The sequence below is a fragment of the Nipponia nippon genome, unplaced genomic scaffold (assembly GCF_047370975.1).
Source record: "Nipponia nippon isolate SJK-2023a ecotype South Korea unplaced genomic scaffold, ASM4737097v1 scaffold_4, whole genome shotgun sequence".
In the NCBI taxonomy this organism is placed as follows: Eukaryota; Metazoa; Chordata; class Aves; order Pelecaniformes; family Threskiornithidae; genus Nipponia; species Nipponia nippon.
This window is the reverse complement of record NW_028262358.1, coordinates 11,552,475-11,569,981: the sequence shown is the minus strand read 5'-3', so window position 1 is coordinate 11,569,981 and position 17,507 is coordinate 11,552,475. Positions and strand designations below refer to the sequence as shown.

At 39.2% G+C, this 17,507-nt stretch overlaps 1 protein-coding gene across 5 annotated transcripts in view; it reads right to left on the bottom strand.

The window, feature by feature from the left end:
* The window catches only part of WDPCP (WD repeat containing planar cell polarity effector), a 160,238-nt gene extending 143,194 nt beyond the window's left edge, over nucleotides 1–17,044 (bottom strand). For 4 of the 5 annotated variants that reach the window (XM_087775256.1, XM_087775258.1, XM_087775254.1 and 1 more), the window contains exons 1-2: nucleotides 16,986–17,044; nucleotides 13,873–13,956 (exon numbers count right to left, since the gene is read on the bottom strand). The gene's annotated coding sequence lies outside the window, so the exon portion shown is untranslated. Of the gene's footprint in view, nucleotides 1–13,872; nucleotides 13,957–15,702; nucleotides 15,825–16,985 lie in introns of those variants that run through there. The other variant, XM_087775255.1, reaches the window with a different exon arrangement.
* Nucleotides 17,045–17,507: the final 463 nt, after the last annotated feature.

Here is a 17,507-nt window from a genome sequence, read left to right as displayed (position 1 = left end):
AAGCATGCTACTGGGCAATAAATGCCATTCCCTGATTCATTTTCAAACAATTTAACATCTTAATAATCAAAAGGAATGTTATCCAAGCTCTGAGGAAAGATGCAGGGATGAGTGATAAGATAAAGTAATGTATCTTCAGAGAAAAAGAATGAAGGGTAACTCATTGTTCCCAGAAAGAAAAGGTAAAAATTACAATGCACCTCTACCTGGTGAAAGCCATACGTATTTCAGGAATGTTTTCTGCACTTTTTCTAAAACGTAGAAGCAAATGAGAACAAAACCTAATTATTAAAACAAGGCAGCTGTAATAAAGGTCATGAAAAAATACATTTTGGTGTGTATAGAAATGTCTTTCCCCAGAGGGATAAAGTTCCTTATGCCCCATTTCTGCCATATCCAACCACAATCCCGAGTTTGCTGGGCAGATCCACTTTTTCATCACTTACACTTCATAGTAAAAGTGTGCCCTGGAGCTACAATTCTAAAAGGCAAACAATAACTCATTTCATAGCTCTTGCTTAAGTGTGGAAAGTGAATTCTTATGCATTTCTCAAAATCAGGAAGAAGTAGGACGTATGAATATGTTTGTCAAGTAAAACCTGGGAGAGGCCCAAAAACACTTGAAAGTGTCAACAGGATTTGGAGGGGCAAAAACCTCTTAACTTTTTCTGCACAGAGAACAGGACAATAGTTGTCATGCTGAGGAAACCGCCTCAGTTCTTGCTGAGCTTATTTCTGCTCTCACATTCCCAGGTATCAACTGCAGTTAAACAAAAAAAAACCCACAGCTTTTTTTTTTTTTAATACCGATCATCAAGATAGTTGTATCTTTTTGCAGTATGATGAGTGCCTAATTACAATGATTCAAATCTCTTGTCACCTCCAGGCTAGACTACAGATAGCAATGGTTTTTAGCCAGCGCTGATAGTGAACATGAACTTGACACAGCATGCAATGGTTTGTTAAGCATGATATAATATTAAAAACATCACTCCCCTTTTTAATCTAGCCAGGAGGAGGAAGAAATCACATGATTTTGAGTTCAAAGTTGCTAAATCCCTTCTTCATCAGGGAAACATGCTTGTCTGACTACATTTTCAGGTTGAATGCATTTGTCACTCTATCATCTTTCTCCACATTCAGTCCTGTTTTGAGCCCTGTTGGCTTCAGACAGTTCTTTCTCCTCCTAATTTTGCTATAATTTTTCAGAAGTTCCTTCAGCTTACTACCCATTTTTCTTCTTGGGAAATGGTTATATGCAGGCTGGGCCCTCTAGTGCATCTTGATGTTAATGCACTACATTCCCAGTCCTTTTTGCATTGTTTTCCTCTACCAAGAAACTTCTGAAAGAGCATTTACTCTGTCCACCTGCCTTTTGCAACTGGACCCCATCTGTGCGTGTAGAACCTCAAAAGAAGCAAGAGTTGACTGAGTGATATCCACTCTAGTTGTACTGTCGCTTATTGTCAAGACTCGAACTCAAGCACCCAGCCCCATGAATGGCACCTTCTCCTAACCCGCTGCAAAATCAGCACCAAAAGCCCAGCAGGAAACTCAGAGATGAGGACAGAGAAACAGCTTCCTCACCAGGGGCAGAAGTTCAGGAATGAAACCTGCTTAATACTTCACATACAGGTCCTTTTTGAGGACAGTGATCTGCACTATCCCTTGAGATCAAAAGACTACAATGAGGCGCATACACACACACACACACGCATGAGGCCGGGGTAGGAAATTGTAAACAACTTCAGATCCTCAAAATATGTTCAGCTTCTGTTTAAGCCAGAGAACAAAACCCTGAGGGTGTAATTCTCTGTTGCTATGCTGCATGTCCTATCCATGCCAATCAAACTTCAGCATTTAGAAAACCATCTTGATACTCCTATATCACAAATTTTTTGATTCCTCAGGTTCTCTTTCATGACCTTTAACATAATTATTCATCTAATCTCAAACCATTTGCTTGTCTTTCACTTTTAGTTTCTTAAGATAAAAAAGACCTTGCTATCACGCGAAACTGGAGATGGTTAAAATGTTTTAAATAAAAAGCTGCAAGTATATCTAAACAGATATTTTTATGTCACTTAAAAGATTTAGGTTTTTAAAGTAATGAGTTAAATGTTTTTAAAATAGGCAATATTATGCACATAACCAAAATTTACACTGACAAAGCCTGCAATAGTCTAGGGAATAAAAACCAAATCAGTAATATAACAAAAAAACTGGCCATGGCACAATTAGTATGAACAGTATCAGAATTATCTGTATTAATTCTCAACACGGCATATACAGCTTCACTATGTATGACCTCTAAATTGATAAAATCACCAAACATCACCAAACATAGATGTGAACGTCCTCTATATGAATGACTGCTCTTTACACTCTGATTAATCTTTTCAGCCACAATAATTAACAAAGAAAAAGGAAGTCTAATTGAATAACAACCCGATGGTATAGGCAAAGTTGCACATTGTGTTACAACTTTTCCCAGGTAACTGAAAACGCAATGCACCTCTTGGCTGCATCACACCCAGCCTATGTTTCAAAAGAAATTGTTGAAAGATATTTTTTTTGTAATGGATTTTAAAACAGTTTCTGCCAGCAAAGGCCTTCTCAGTTTTGGAGGGAAAAATGTCATTATGGGAACCCCGTAAATGTCATAGAACATGAGGAAATAGCATACAAGTGACCAAGTTTTCTAATAGACCTGGAGTTGCCTGATGAAATCACTACAAGGCGGAAGCATTTTGAAGTTTGCTTTTCTTTCTCTGCAAGATTAATTTAAGCTCTCTTTTTAAAACCTTCAAAAAGTGTTCATTACCATTGAAGTTGTGTATATGATTTGCAATCAAAAGGTGTGACAAATCATGAACAAGCTTTTGAAAATCAAGAATGGTCTTATGCTAAACTGTTTAACATAAGGATGAAACCTGTCCTGACTGATTTTTAAATAAAACAGATTTAAATTCATAACACTGACATTAAGCGTAATGGAACAATAACTATTTATGGTTCCTCTGTGAATTCTGGTAGTAAAACTCTGGATGTGGTCACAGAAATTATAAATCTGCATTTCTTATCTGGAAAACAAAACAATTATAGTAATTTTCTGCTATTACAAGCAATTGTCTTTAATTACCTCAATATATTACTTCATTGTCTGAAAAGACAGGATGTCAGCGTGAATAGCATTGGTTTGGCAGCCCCAAATTACCAATAACCATCAAAACGGTGCACGCTCTCTCTCTTCCCTTCCCCAAAGAAAGAATCTGAGCTTTCATAGAAGCTTGACTTTCTACCTCAGTATCACACAAAAATAAAAAAAATTGAAATGAAAGGAATTGGACAGACAATTTCAAAAATTCCAAGTGATGTGTTCATGTCGTAAGTTTGTTCTTTGCATCGTGCATATCCTTTAATTATCAATCATTTCACAGTTTGACCCACTGTTTCTAGCAACCCATTTCTCATTTGACTCCAATTTACAGCAAAGGTAAATGGCAATATAATGGAAAAAATGGTACTGCGCAAACAATCTATTACTTGACAATAATTCTGCAGATGGCAGAATGCCATGCAAGGATGCCTCTACAGCATCAGCCAACCACTGGCAAATTCCTTGCTTTTGCAGGGTTTCAAAAAATGGGAAAAAAATTTACAAAAATGAGACAAACATAACAAAAAATCAAATATAGCAATTACCCACTACCATTTTTGCTGTGAGTGTATTATAGGTCAACTTTTGCCATGAAAATCAAATTACTGTCATCTTGTGATCTAAATTACACATTTTTACTCCTTTACGTAAACTTGTGCATCAATAACTGGTTGAAGTCTTTGACCTTGTGTTTGTAATTCTGTAATTCCATGTATTCCAAAGAAATTTTTATCATTTACAAATTTTGGAGTGTGATTTCAACCACAAAGATTGTATTTCCCCCCCCTTTTTTTTTTTTAAACAGTTCATCCAGGATTTATCACTTAAGGACATTGTTTAAAAATACATTAATTCTGAGCAATTTGGAAAGATCTTCTCTCAAGTGAGAGCTGTGACTGAACATCCTAGTTAGCTGCAACATTTGGCTCTTTGCATTTCCACAGCTGTAAAAGATATGATTAAATTAACTCATCCACACAAGTTTAATCTTCCACATAGGCAGTGCAAAACAAAACCAGTAAATGGCTTCAGCTGGCAGAAGGAGAGTTAAGTAATTTCTGTATTTTACACGATCCTTTATTTTACAGAAGTCTTTTTTTATGGCTGATACAGTATTAGGGGTCTTCTCACTTTCATCTGTGGATTTCTTTTCCCAAAATCTTTGTCCGAGTTGGGCTTGCTCAAATTAAAGTCATGGCTGCTGTTACATTTCTGTGTGATGCCTCCTTTTCATCCACCTTCACGTTAAGGGAAGCAGCAATATTTTCACCAGTATCATTATTTCTTTACTTTTAAGCAGAAGGCCAACAGCATAATCTTCACACTAATCCGTTAAATAGATGACAATTATTATATACATGAGAAAAAGATGCAAAATTTTCATTCTTCTGCTTACTTGCCCCATTCAGCAAATAGTGCATTATTTCCTTTCATGATAATAACATTTCTTTGATCCCAGCAAAGAAATTTGTGAAAAATTAAGTTAGAAATAAATGTAGAATAACTAATTTACATGGCCTCAATTACAAAATGACATCTCCTGCAGTTCATCGATGACTAGGGAGTTTTAAAATGCACAGCATGCCATCTGCTGAAAATCAAGCAGCAGCATCTTCACAGGTATGCCACTCCTGCAGCTTTATGCAATATCTGCACTCTCACGTCCTTGAATTCAGAATAACCTCAGCACAGTACATATTTTAAAAGAACACTGATGCCGAAGTTGGCATTTATTCACTGACATTATAGGTGGCATATTTTATAGGCTGCTTTTTAAGGAATGTTCAACCACTTGCACATTGTGCGTAATTTCATGATCACCGCAGTGAAGTTCAGCTATGCGCTAGAATTTAATGTGTTGCACAGTTTTGCCAATCAGATTCAGAAAACAAGTATGACAGCAGTGCAGTTAATTTATTAAGTCGTGGGCTGAATAGGAATACAACTTGATATATTGCAAAGCAGAGAGACAGAAAAAGCCACTTAGGGGGTTTCCTAATATCACATATAAAAAATTCTACCCAGAAAAGAAACCAAAACAAAAAACCTTTTAGCAAAAGAGAAAGAGTTAAACATCATCACTGACAGATGCCAAAGAAGCTAGTCCAACTAGATCTTTATGGAATCTAAATATTTAATTTGCCCTTTGATTATATATCAAGTAATCAAGTTATTCTGAAATCAAATAGTCCCCTCAGGAGTAAGGTCTGCTTACTACCTAAGTATTTACTCGAATGAGACTGCCACCAATGCCACTGTTTCATTATCTGTCTGAATTTTGTATTTTAACACAAGAATGGCACCGTGTTACGAGTTTTCCAGTACCAAACTTACACTGAATTCCACATGAAGAGGCCTTTGCAGCCAGCTGAAACAGTAAAGAAGTTAACAGCACTCCTAACAGATATGGGACTTTGCCAGCAGAGTCTTCAATGAACATTAAGCTTTCACATGAATTCCATCACAAGCTGCACCTCATTCACTGACATTACATCATCAAGAGTTTTGTTTCAATTTGAATGTATTAATTACATTTACAAAGGAACTCTTTCAAGATCTAAAAATCAACACTTAAAAAACCATATCTGCTTCCTCACATGTAATGAGGTACACAGACTGCCACAGGAGGTCCCTATTCACCATTCTGCTTTGTGTGACAGCCTCACCTTGTGCCCTGTAAGATCGTGGAAAAGATCCTCCTGGAAGCTATGCCAATGCATCTGGATGACAGGGAGGTGATTAGAGACAGCCAACATGGCTTCACAAAGGGCAAATCGTGCCTGGCGACTTCGGTGGCCACCTACGATAGAGTGACTGCGTTGGTGTGCAAGGGAAGAGCGACTGCTATCATCTACCTTGACTTCTGTAAGGCCTTTGACACGGTCCCACACAACATCTTTGTCTCTAAATTGGAGAGATATGGATTTGATGGATGGACCATTCCATGGATAAGGAATTGGCTACATGGCCAGATCCAAAAAGTTGCAGTCAACAGCTCAGTGTCCAAATGGAGATCAGTAACAAGTGGTATGCCTCAGGTGTCTGTTTCTGGACCGGTACTGCTCAATATCTTTATTAACAACATAGTGGGACTGAGTGCACCCTCAGCATGCCTGCAAACAACACCAAGCAGAGTGGTGCAGTTGATACACCTGAGGGATGGGATGGCATCCAGAGGGACCTTGACAAGCTCAAGAAGCAGGCCAATGTGAACCTCACAAAGTTCAACAAGGCCAAGTGCAAGATCCTGCACCTGGGTCAGGGCAATCACCAGTATCAGTACAGACTGGGGGATGAATGTATTGTGAGCAGACCTGCAGAGACCGACTTGGGGATATTGGTAGATGAAAAATAATTTATGAGTCAGCAATGTGCACTGGGCTGCGTAAAAAGAAGCATGGCCAGCAGGTCGAGGGAGGTGGTCCTCCTCCTCTGGTTTGCTCTGGTGAGACCCCACCTTGGAGTACTGCATCCAGTTCTGGAGCCCTCAGCACAGGAAAAGCATGGACCTGTTAGAGCGGGTCCAAAAGAGGGCCACAAAAAAGATCGGAGGGTTGGAACACCTCTCCTATTAAGAAAGGCTGAGAGAGTTGGGGTTGTTCAACCTGGAGAACAGAAGGCTCTGGAACGACCTTACTGTGGCCTTTTAATACTTAAAAGGGGCTTTAAGAAAGACTTTTTACTTGAGGGCCTGTAGTGACAGGACAAAGGGCAATGGTTTTAATCTGAAAGAGGGTAGGTTTCGATTAGATATAAGGAAGAAATTCTCTACTATGAGGGGGGTAAGACACTGGAACAGGTTGCCTGGAGAAGTTGTGGATGCCCCATCCCTGGAAGTGCTCAAGATCAGGTTGGATGGGGCTTTGAGCAACCTGATCTAAAGGAAGATGTGCCCCGCCCCACAGCAGCAACTTTAAAGTCCCTTCCAACCCAAACCATTCTATGATTCTATGATAAAAGCAGTAGGCAACTCATTACAACTCACTGCATTACATTCACTGCATCTGGTCAAGTTATCAGAACAAAAACTGGCAAAACAATGGATTGGGAAGCATCTACTTAAATACACAGCTCAGGTAAGAAAGAGTGGAAATGGCTTCGTACAATAGCACATTAAGCTTTAAATATAAAGAAAAACAGAAGCAAATGTAAAGAAGTCACTTAATGTAACCGTTATCAAAGAAACATAATTACACAAAATTTTTATGACAATAAAATTGGAAATAAAGCCATGTAATAACACTGATTTTGAAGTCCATATAGACTTACTCCTTCCATATATATTTCTAATGCATTTTACAAGCCTTCCATTTCTCAAGGAAGACAGACTCAACACTTACAAAACCACCTAACTGTACTCTAAAAATGCCAAATATTCTTCAAAAGAGCATTTCTTGAGTTTGGTCATTTCTTTCCAAAAATTACACAGCAAGAGGGTGTTAGTGCCCCGAGGTGGATATTCTTGCCTTCTAAGAGGTGCATTCAAGTAGATAATTTTCTCTCAGACTTTATACAATGACAACTGCATCTGCAAGACAGCGTCTCACTCCACTTGCTCAGAAGTTTGGGTACAACTGCCTGAGACCAGCTACGATGGAAAAACAGTCAGCCTATGAACCTTCAGTAGGCCTCAGCTCCCATTAAATGGTATGTGGCAATTCAAAGCCCACGAGTGGCCCGCAGCAGGCAAGCTGGTGTCCACCAGTACTACAGTCGAGTTCCCGGCAGCGACAGCAGATCTTGCAGTAGGGCTGCAATATTCCACTAACTTTAATTACAGAAATCAGTGACATTAATTTGGCAAGAACTGAGTCTAGCATTGCAGTTAAACTAGTGATACTGTTAATGAAATTCCACTAATTTATGTCCCACATGGCTACGTTGTACAAATAGGTTTATATATGCACGATATACATGTATATCTATACTCATAGCCCTGATATCCACATGATGAAAGACAAAACCATTTATTAAATTGCATTTATTATGCATCTTAAACCATCTGGAGTACGCTGTTCTTTCGAATTCTCTCTGCAGTTTTTAAGTCTTTAAATCACATTCCTCCCCAATCTGACTTGTCAGGCAAGTCACAATGGTCCAATTTCACAGGCAACTGGCCCACTATTGTTAAATAAAACTGCTTCTCATGAAACTCTAAGCAAGTATGAAATATCACAATATCAACATTTTCCTGGAAACTACTCTGTCGACATCAGTCAAAAGTGCAAACAGGGAAAAAGTCAGCTACAGGTGGGGAAAAAACCCTACTATTTCTCTAAAGACTGTGGATCTTAATTTTCCAACAGAAACATACCACATGCCCTTGCTCTGCCAAATACTGAGATACTTAATCATATGGTAAGAAATATATTCACGCTAGAGATTTTCTAAACCTTTTAGAAATACTCTTCTGCTCTTTCCCCAGAATCTTGTAAGCTGAGGACTCACTTCTGAAACAGCTTTGCTATCAAGTATGGCATATATAGGTTATAAAAAACATAAAGGTTTAATCAGCACTTTAAGTTCACTAATGGGTTTGCCAAATTAACCAGACCAGAATTCTGTAAATTTATCATTAAACCCCATTTTGTATTTGCATATTACCTGTCTCTTAAGAGTGTATTCATCCTCTGTTTTAGTGTTTTATATATTTACAAAGATACTCTAAAGTTTTGTCTTAAGAGAAAAATTGCATAGAATGAGAAAAACTTCCGTGGTAATGTTGGGATCTTATAACTTGTAAATTAACAATGAAAGAACTGAGATAAGTCTTTGGGAGTATATTTGAAGTTTTAATGAAAGAGTCAGATTACAAAAAGCCATAGTGAGAGTCTTATATGCGGAAGCTTTAAAGTTAGTTGCAATGTATTAAAAAACAACATTCAAATAAATTATTTTTCACTGCAGTATGCCAAGTTTTTGGAGATAGAATTAAAATTGGGCTTTCATTTTAGACCAAGTAAAGCATAATATTAGACTATAATACTGCATATACTAGTGAGATCCAAATGCCCACAGTGTTGCAAGAGAACATTTTCCCTCAGGCATTTGAAATTTAATGCTTCTTTAATATTCTCTGTTGGATATTGTTAGAATGGAATTTCAAATATTTCCTGCAATTTGAGTTAAAGATTACTGAATAATGCTGAGCAGCAAAAAATTTTTGAAGCATACATCTAAAGCTGGCATAGTAGCTTAATGTCCTGTTGTTTCTTGCTTTAGCAAAATTAATTTCTACAGTCTTCAACCATGAATTCAAGCACCACCTGGAGATACAAACCCATAATTTAACTGTGGTGTATTTCTAGCTCCCTTGACTAATACACTGAAGCTAGACCCTGGATGTCAGACAGCTATAAAAGGAAAAGGCCATTTTGTAGCAATACTTTATATCCTCCTAAGTCAGACAGCGGGCAATTTGAAAAACAGTATCTGGCCCATTATTGTAAATAAATGGGATTACCTGTCATGAAATAAATGTACATGGTTTTGCCTATATAAAAAGTATATATTCTACTATATAGTCAAGAGTAACACCTTTCCAATAGGACTCATAATATTCTAAAGGCTTTTATCCAATTAAGATCCAACCTTTTCGCTGTACACGTTAGTGCATTACCATGGTTACTCAATACAGGTGAGGGTAGACTGCATATTAAACCTAACAAAAAGGCACAGTTGTTATCATTCTAGAAACAAACCAGAAAAAAGACTAACTATAATCATGATTCTCTTTGCTTGATTACTTCATGGAGAAGCCTCCTTCATCCAAAGATGTAGCTACTTGCTTTTGCATCATTTGTGTCCACAATATAAGTGGTCATGCTCCCAATTTTGTTCCACGGCCATGCTTCCCTTATCATTCATACTGGGCACATGCAGACTCACTCCTTGGCTCTCTCCTACCAGAAGCCTGCCAATTCCCCTCAAAATGGCTTGGAATGCTGCTTCAGACAGTATGACTACTGTGAGTTCAAATGAAGTAATTCCTCAACACCATCCCAGCCAGATAATGCAACTCTAAATGCCTTCATGACACGCCCAAAAGTTTTAAACATTGATCCTCAGTCTCATGCTGTAAGAAGACCATTCTCATGGGTTCCAACACAACTGTCATCAACACTCTGAACTGAAAAACCAACAAAAATATATGCATGCATGTTCTGGAGCTGCAGGAAACTCGAAGTTATATAGTATGGGTATGGCCAATAGACTCCACAAAGCTGGATTCACGGGCCTACGCTTTTATTAAGAGACAGGGACAGTTCAGCCTTACAGCGTGCAACTGACTGAATACAAGCATGTACAGAAATTGAATACTTGTGTTTACGGGAGCAGAATGAATAAATACAATTTCTTCTTTCTTTCCTCAAGAATCAGTAAAAACACTGAATATGGACAGCAACACTAAAGCCATCCATAGACTCCACTGCTGCTTAAAAATCAATTTGGATGACATTGCCAAAAGACGGCCAGATACCAAAATGAATCTGTGAAGCAGCAGAGAAACCTCCATACAGGAAACAAAGTGTTTAGTTTCCTCTTAAGCTTATTACTGATAAAATTATGTTTCACATGTGAATAACATCATTAAGATAAAAATTCATCAGTATTTTCCTTCTGTAAAAAGTTAGTTTTGAAACAATTAACTTTAAAAAGTCAACATCATAAGACATCATTCTCCCTCCCCAGGTATTTCTATTGGTATTTTCTTTAAAATATCATTCAATACTTGGGGGGGGGGAAAAAGGGGAGAAAAAGTCAATCTGTATAACAGCAGCTATTAACAACTTAGTTCTGTGAAAATACAGAAACAGGTAAAAGTGGATATTGTAAAACAAGCTGAACTATTTTAAGCAAACTGTGTGATCATAATTCATTGAAATAACCTTAATGAGAACAGCACTTCTAATTATGCAACAGGTTTGGCCTGGAAGAGCATCCATCAGTCATTCTCACATGGAAAGGATGAATAAAGGAAGCAGATGGATTCACCCATCTGCACTGAGTCTAAAAAAATGGAAAGTAATCATTATGGCTTGTAACTTCTTGTATCAAAAGTTATTCCTTGATTATCAGGTTATCATGAACAAGTGAAAAGAAAGTCATTTAAAAGAAAAAGCAAACATTTCAGCAGAAGCTGTTTTGACACTTGACTAAATGCTTACTTGATTTTAAAAGACTTAAAAGTACATCAACTTAATGTTTAAGTCTAGTTTTTTTGGGTTTGGGTTTGTTGGGTTTTTTTTTAAATTGTTGCAATGAACTAACTTAAGATTACAAGGTTTGATTTTATAAGACTTGAATTGTTACACGTCATATCTTCCTTAGAATACCAACCTGCCTCTTCTGATTTGGTTTAAAACACATCAACACTTTTGCTAGGCTTTATAAAACAAGACGAAACTGAATGAAGAAGCTATTGCACAATACCAAGATAATTTTTAGACGTTCATTAAAAAAAGCATATTTTCAATTACTCATATGCTTACAGATAATGCATTAACCTGCTAGTTTTACTGAACAGGAACATATTAAAACAGGCTGGTACAATCTTCATTCAAATTCCTCAAAAAGAAGCAATGCAATGCATATGCCGTGGACTCCCACCTTATCAATCCAACAATTTCATAACACTCCAAAAATCAAATGAACTGAGGAAACGTACCATTTCCTGTGATCAATGCATAGGTGACATTCTTTGTACATTAATCCCTCATCTAACACTCTTCTTGTTGCATTTTAATTGGGAAGTCACATTTCCCAAGGAAATTGCTTTATTACTTTTATACAGTCTGCATGGAAAAAGGTGTCTTTAGATGTACTTTAATGCAAGCATTTCAAATAGTTAACTCACTGAATCCATGACTTCCAGATTACAGACTGGCAGTTTTCACCACAAATGTACATTCACGTTCTATAGTCTGGAAACCCACTTAGCAGAACAGCCAAACAGCAAATACAGAAAAGCACTTTTTGTCTTACTCATGCCATTCTCCTGTTTGCAAAGGCTGCTTTTGCTCCTCCCCTCTTTCCATTTCCCACCTCCCAAGGGTTTGCAAAAACCTCTACTGCCTCAGTTCACCTACCATGGGAAGAAGTACCTAATTCACTCAGAAGTTACAAGTCACAATCAACCTCCTCCACACATTGACATTAGCGAGTAGAAAATCCACACGTTGTCACAAAGCGTCTGTTCAACCACGCAAAAGACAGATTTGTGTTAAGGTAAAAGAGAATCCAGTAAGGCTGTTTCCCATACACCAGGAACACAATCCTTCTGTTCTCTTTCCAATAATTCAGAGATCAGCTTTGCTGAATTTACAGCTAATATACCAAAGTCTTTGTGCGTGTGTATGTGTGCATTTTGGTTGTTTTGGTTTGGTTTTTTTTAACAGGCATTCTCTATACCCTTTACTTCTAAGAACTATGAGAAGAAAATCCTCCAAAAATGGTTCACAGATGGTAGACGATAACAGATCTTCCAGAATCTCGCAGCTTTGTCTACAGTAGGGTTGCTATTATCAAGCCACCGTGCTACCACAACCCCTAGTCAGTGATGGAGCCCTGCAATACCTGAACTGCACTCCAGGCGCCAGAGGCCTCAAGCATCAGACCAAGCACCTGAGAGCTACCACAGACAGCAAAGGAGGCCTTAACTGTTACAGTGTCCCCTGGCAAAAGGACAATAGGTGTTTGACTATTAACCTACTTAGAAATAAGAAACAAAAAAGATTATTCTGGTCACAATTTTTATTAAGATTTGACTCATGAATAGTTCATAAAGATGACTAATACACGTTACAATCATGCTATACATCATTTGTGTCTCTTCATAGTCAGTAGGCACATGAGTACAGAATGTTTTATGGCATCCTATTTACCTATTAAAAACCTACTAAAGGTTGTATAAGCAGTTAATGAATGATTACCTCTAATTATATAGAAACCCAACTAAACTATTAAGAAGTAAAAATGAAGCCATAGGATAAAATGAAACCAGTTCCATAAAGGTAAAATTTCTCTTTAAGAAAGAAAGTTTTCTGAACCACAGAAAAAAAAAAAACCAAACCAAAACCCAAAAACAGAGTTATCAACAGAATTTCTAGATATACGTTTCTTCATACCATTTAGTGCCTATGCAGTATCACATAACCAAAGTTTAGAAATCAACAATGAAAAATTAGTTTTGGACATTAACACTAGGAATACAAAAAAATAAATCATGTATAAAAATATAAATTCATAACAAAAATGTATCTATTTTCATTTTCTAAACTAAGATCTTATTTGTTCTTGCTTATATCTACATCGGTATAATTTTTAAACTGTATTACAGATTTCTCACATACTTTTAAAAATAGCTTTTGATCCTCTTAATCCCATTTCAGCTTTTTTTTTTAATGCTTTATTTTATTTCTGAAAAATCCCTTATTATTATTCCTTCGGATCACAACCCAGAAGAGGCTTCCAAAATTATTCCAATTCTACTATTATTTCTAGGATTGAAACCGGCCATTATATAGCTAATTTTTTTTACATAGTCTTAAACATTTAAAACGTTAGTTATATCACACAGACTTAGCTAAAAGAGACATGGTTTTGTATTAAAAATTGTGAGTAAATGCATGAGAAAAGAAAAACTGTATTATACATGGAGACAATAAAAAGCTAACTTCACAAATTATTGAAAATTAAGTGTAAAAACTTACCTAAAAAAAAATTCATCAATTTCTACAGATGGCAATGAAGAAAAAGAAAATCCCATCCAAAATACAGTTAAAGAACACAGCCAGCTGTTAACAAAGAATAATTAATTTTAAAATATTTAAAAAAAATTGAGAGAGAATTCTGGCAGACTACCCTTCAAAACTACTAGTTGCCTTGAAAAATAATACTTAATCCCCACAAAATGGAGATTAAAACATCTTAAGTGTGTTGTTTAATTACACCAATTTCCAAGTAATTCAGTATCTTTGGAGTGGAAAAACTGTAAAATGTATTTCAAGAATTAGCTTAGAGCCCAATCCACACGCACACTAAATATCCATTACTTCTTTTGCATGCAACATATTTTGATTTATGCAGCTCTTTGGCTTAATGCGCTACACAAAAGACACACGCTAACAAAACATGGGGGAAGCATAAAAGAATATTAAAAAATTACACCAACACCTTATGATCTCAAAAAAACACTCGCAACATAAGATGCAAAATTGTCAAGAAAATTATAAGACAATAACAAACAGGAGGAAATCCGAAGACTGACAAAGCTGACAGGAAAAACAGCATTTAATTTAGAATGTAAATATCCCAAACTTTGTAAAGGTGTTAAGACTAATAAATCAGCAAAAATAAGTCAAATACACCACACTTCTTGAAGATAAAGAGCACAGATTTGGAAGACTGTGTTGCAGAAACTCGAACACTGTATGTTTATAGATTCCTACAGTGACAACAGTCTGAAGACAGTGGCATGATTTTAACAGCACGAGAAACACTACCAAGAGCCAACACTTCCTACAACACCAGACAGGTTTATATCCAGCAGCAAAGGATATAATTTAAAAACTAATAAACACCAGGAAAAGTTGTAAAAACCAAATGGGGAGACAAAAGCATCTCTCATTCATTTTTGTAAATTTACATTTTGCTTGGAAGATATTAAAGCTTAACAAGTAGAAACAAAATTTAAGCCAAGTAAGAAGGAAATAGGAGAATTGTTAAGTTTCACTAACTTTAAAAATTACACCACAATCACACAAGGCAAAACTTTAAGGAATCTTTAGTTAAATCAGCACAAAAGACAGTGCAGACAGTCTTAAACCAATTTAACTCTATCTCGGACTAATTATGTGGGAACAGATTTAAAATAAACTGATACACGAGTCTCTGACAAACAAAAGCATTTACACATGGCTTTGCGCCATACTGATTACAAATCACTTTCAACACATGTTGTTATCTATAACAACAAATAATAGAAGCAGCACAAACTTGGGCAAAAAAAAATGAGTGAGAATGAAAATGGAGCCTTACCTACAGAACAAAGTTTAATTAGCTTAACCGAAATCCACTAAACCAATACAGTCTGCTATGTTGACACACACAAATCAGTTTACAGCATGCTAACATTGCTTTAGCTGAAAATTGATAAGGAATCAATTTAAATTTAACTGGTTACACTGAGTGGAAACTACCTTTTTCCACATCGGGTTTTTGTACATTTAAACTTTAAATAATCTTAAATAGTGTTAATTAAGTCTGTACAACGTCTGGGTGAGAAAAAGGTTAGAGTCACTAGGGTAAAGTATCTTGGGACACTCTGGAATAATCTGACTGGAAAACAAGCTCCCTTCTACTTACCAACCTTCTCTACATTTCACAGCAAGCCAGACCTCAGCTTTGCTTGCAGCTATTTGGCTTTCAAATTCATCCCCAGAAAGGAACTTGGGTACAATCTTCATATTAAAAATGTACGGTTATTAACCGATATAAATCAGGATAGTTTGACATTTAAAATAAACTAAGTATGACTGTACCTTTTCAACCCTGACACTGCAGTTCTCTGTACTGCAGAAGCTGTCAGAAGTTCAGCTAAAGACTTGTTGAAGCCACAGGAAGCTTTGAGTTGTGGCATGAGCACGATTAGCAACGAGACTCGCTGAAATGAGAACACTTTGCATGACAAGCACAAATATTTACGTTTTACACCCACTGCCCTAAAGGAGTAACTTATTTCTGTCCGAGGACTGAAGAAGAAATTGCGTAAGTGTACACGCTGTTTAGATTGTTTTAAAAAAAAAAAATACAATCGACTGTAAGGACTAGAGTAAGATTTGAAACTAATGCTGCAGAAAAATACTTGGACAAGTGAGCCTTCACAAAAGACTTAACTAAATTACAGAATTTGTCCAATAAGGAACCCTGTCAGGATCTGAGGAAAAAAAAAAAAAATCAACTGCGCCTTCCAAGACTCTTTTATAGCACAACACCGCGGTTTAAGAATCTGTGGCTTTTGCTGATACGTTTATGCTAATGTCAGCCTCACTTTAGGCACAGACCGAGAGAGTTTACTTCAGTCAACAATCCAAAATACAACTAAATGAGCAGTTTTATTTTTCTACAACACGTCACTAGTTCAGTCACGCTCTTTTAACAACGGGATAGCACAGGTAAGCTCCCAGTGTTCCCTACTGCAAGTAAATAAAAGGAAAGCGGCCAAGCGCAAGCTCACAGGACTTTGTAAAGCGTAAGCGTAGCTATGCACCTCCTCCTGAAGGGCCGAACGAAGGGCGCCACAGGCAGCGGGGAGGGGAGGCGAGGGAAGAAACCCGGGGCCGCCACGGGAGCCCGAGGGCAGCGGGCTGGGGCTGCCGGGAGGCGCCGGTGCTCGCAGGCAGCTTCCCAGGAGGAGGCCGGGCCTGAGGGCAGGCCGGGCAAGGGGCTGCGGGGCGGAGAAGGGAAAGGGGCGGCTCTGTGCGCCCGCAGCGCGCCCCGGGCTTGGCCTGAGGAGAGGAGCTCCCTGCCCGCGCCCCCGCCCCGGCCCGTCTCACTGCGCCGGGCGGGCGCAGGAGGGTGGGAACGTGCGGGCAGCGCCCGTAAGCGGCCCGGCCCCGGCGGGATGCCCACCCCAGGGAAAGGCACGGCCAGGCCGCGCACCCCAACCCACCGAGCGCTCCGAGGAGACGGGGCTGGGGGGGGGGGGGGGGGGAGGGGGCGGCAGAGAGGGCCGCCGCCGCCGCCAGGGCCCGGTCCTGCCTGCCCGCCCGCCCGCGCCGCTACCCGCGCCCCCGTCACCCAGCAACCACAAAAGCAGCGCCACCTGCGCAGGCGCAGCAGCCACGCGCTCTCGCGGCGCGCGACGTCCCCAGCCGCTGTCTCCTCCCGCGCGCACGCGCCTCCCCGCCCGCCCCCGAGTACGCCGCGCGCGGCGCCCGCCCCTCCCCCGGCGCACGCGTGCTCCGAAAGGCCCGCGCTGCCGCAACGCCCCGGCCCGCCGCGCCCGCGGGCGCATGCGCAAGGCGGGAACCGCCTACTGCCCCCTAGCGGCTCCCGGGCCGCCGCTCTGCGCTTCGGGCCGGGCGGGAGCGAGCTCTGTGCAGAGGGGCCGGGACAGGCCCGGAGGGCAACGGTGTGAGGGTCAACCAGGCTCAACCAGGCTCAGCGCCGGGTCCTGCACTTGGGTCACAACAACCCAATGCAACGCTACAGGCTTGGGGAGGAGTGGCTGGAGAGCTGTCTGGCAGAAAAGGACCTGGGGGTGTTGGTTGACAGCCGCCTGAATATGAGCCAGCAGTGTGCTCAGGTGGCCAAGAGGGCCAATGGCATCCTGGCTTGTATCAGG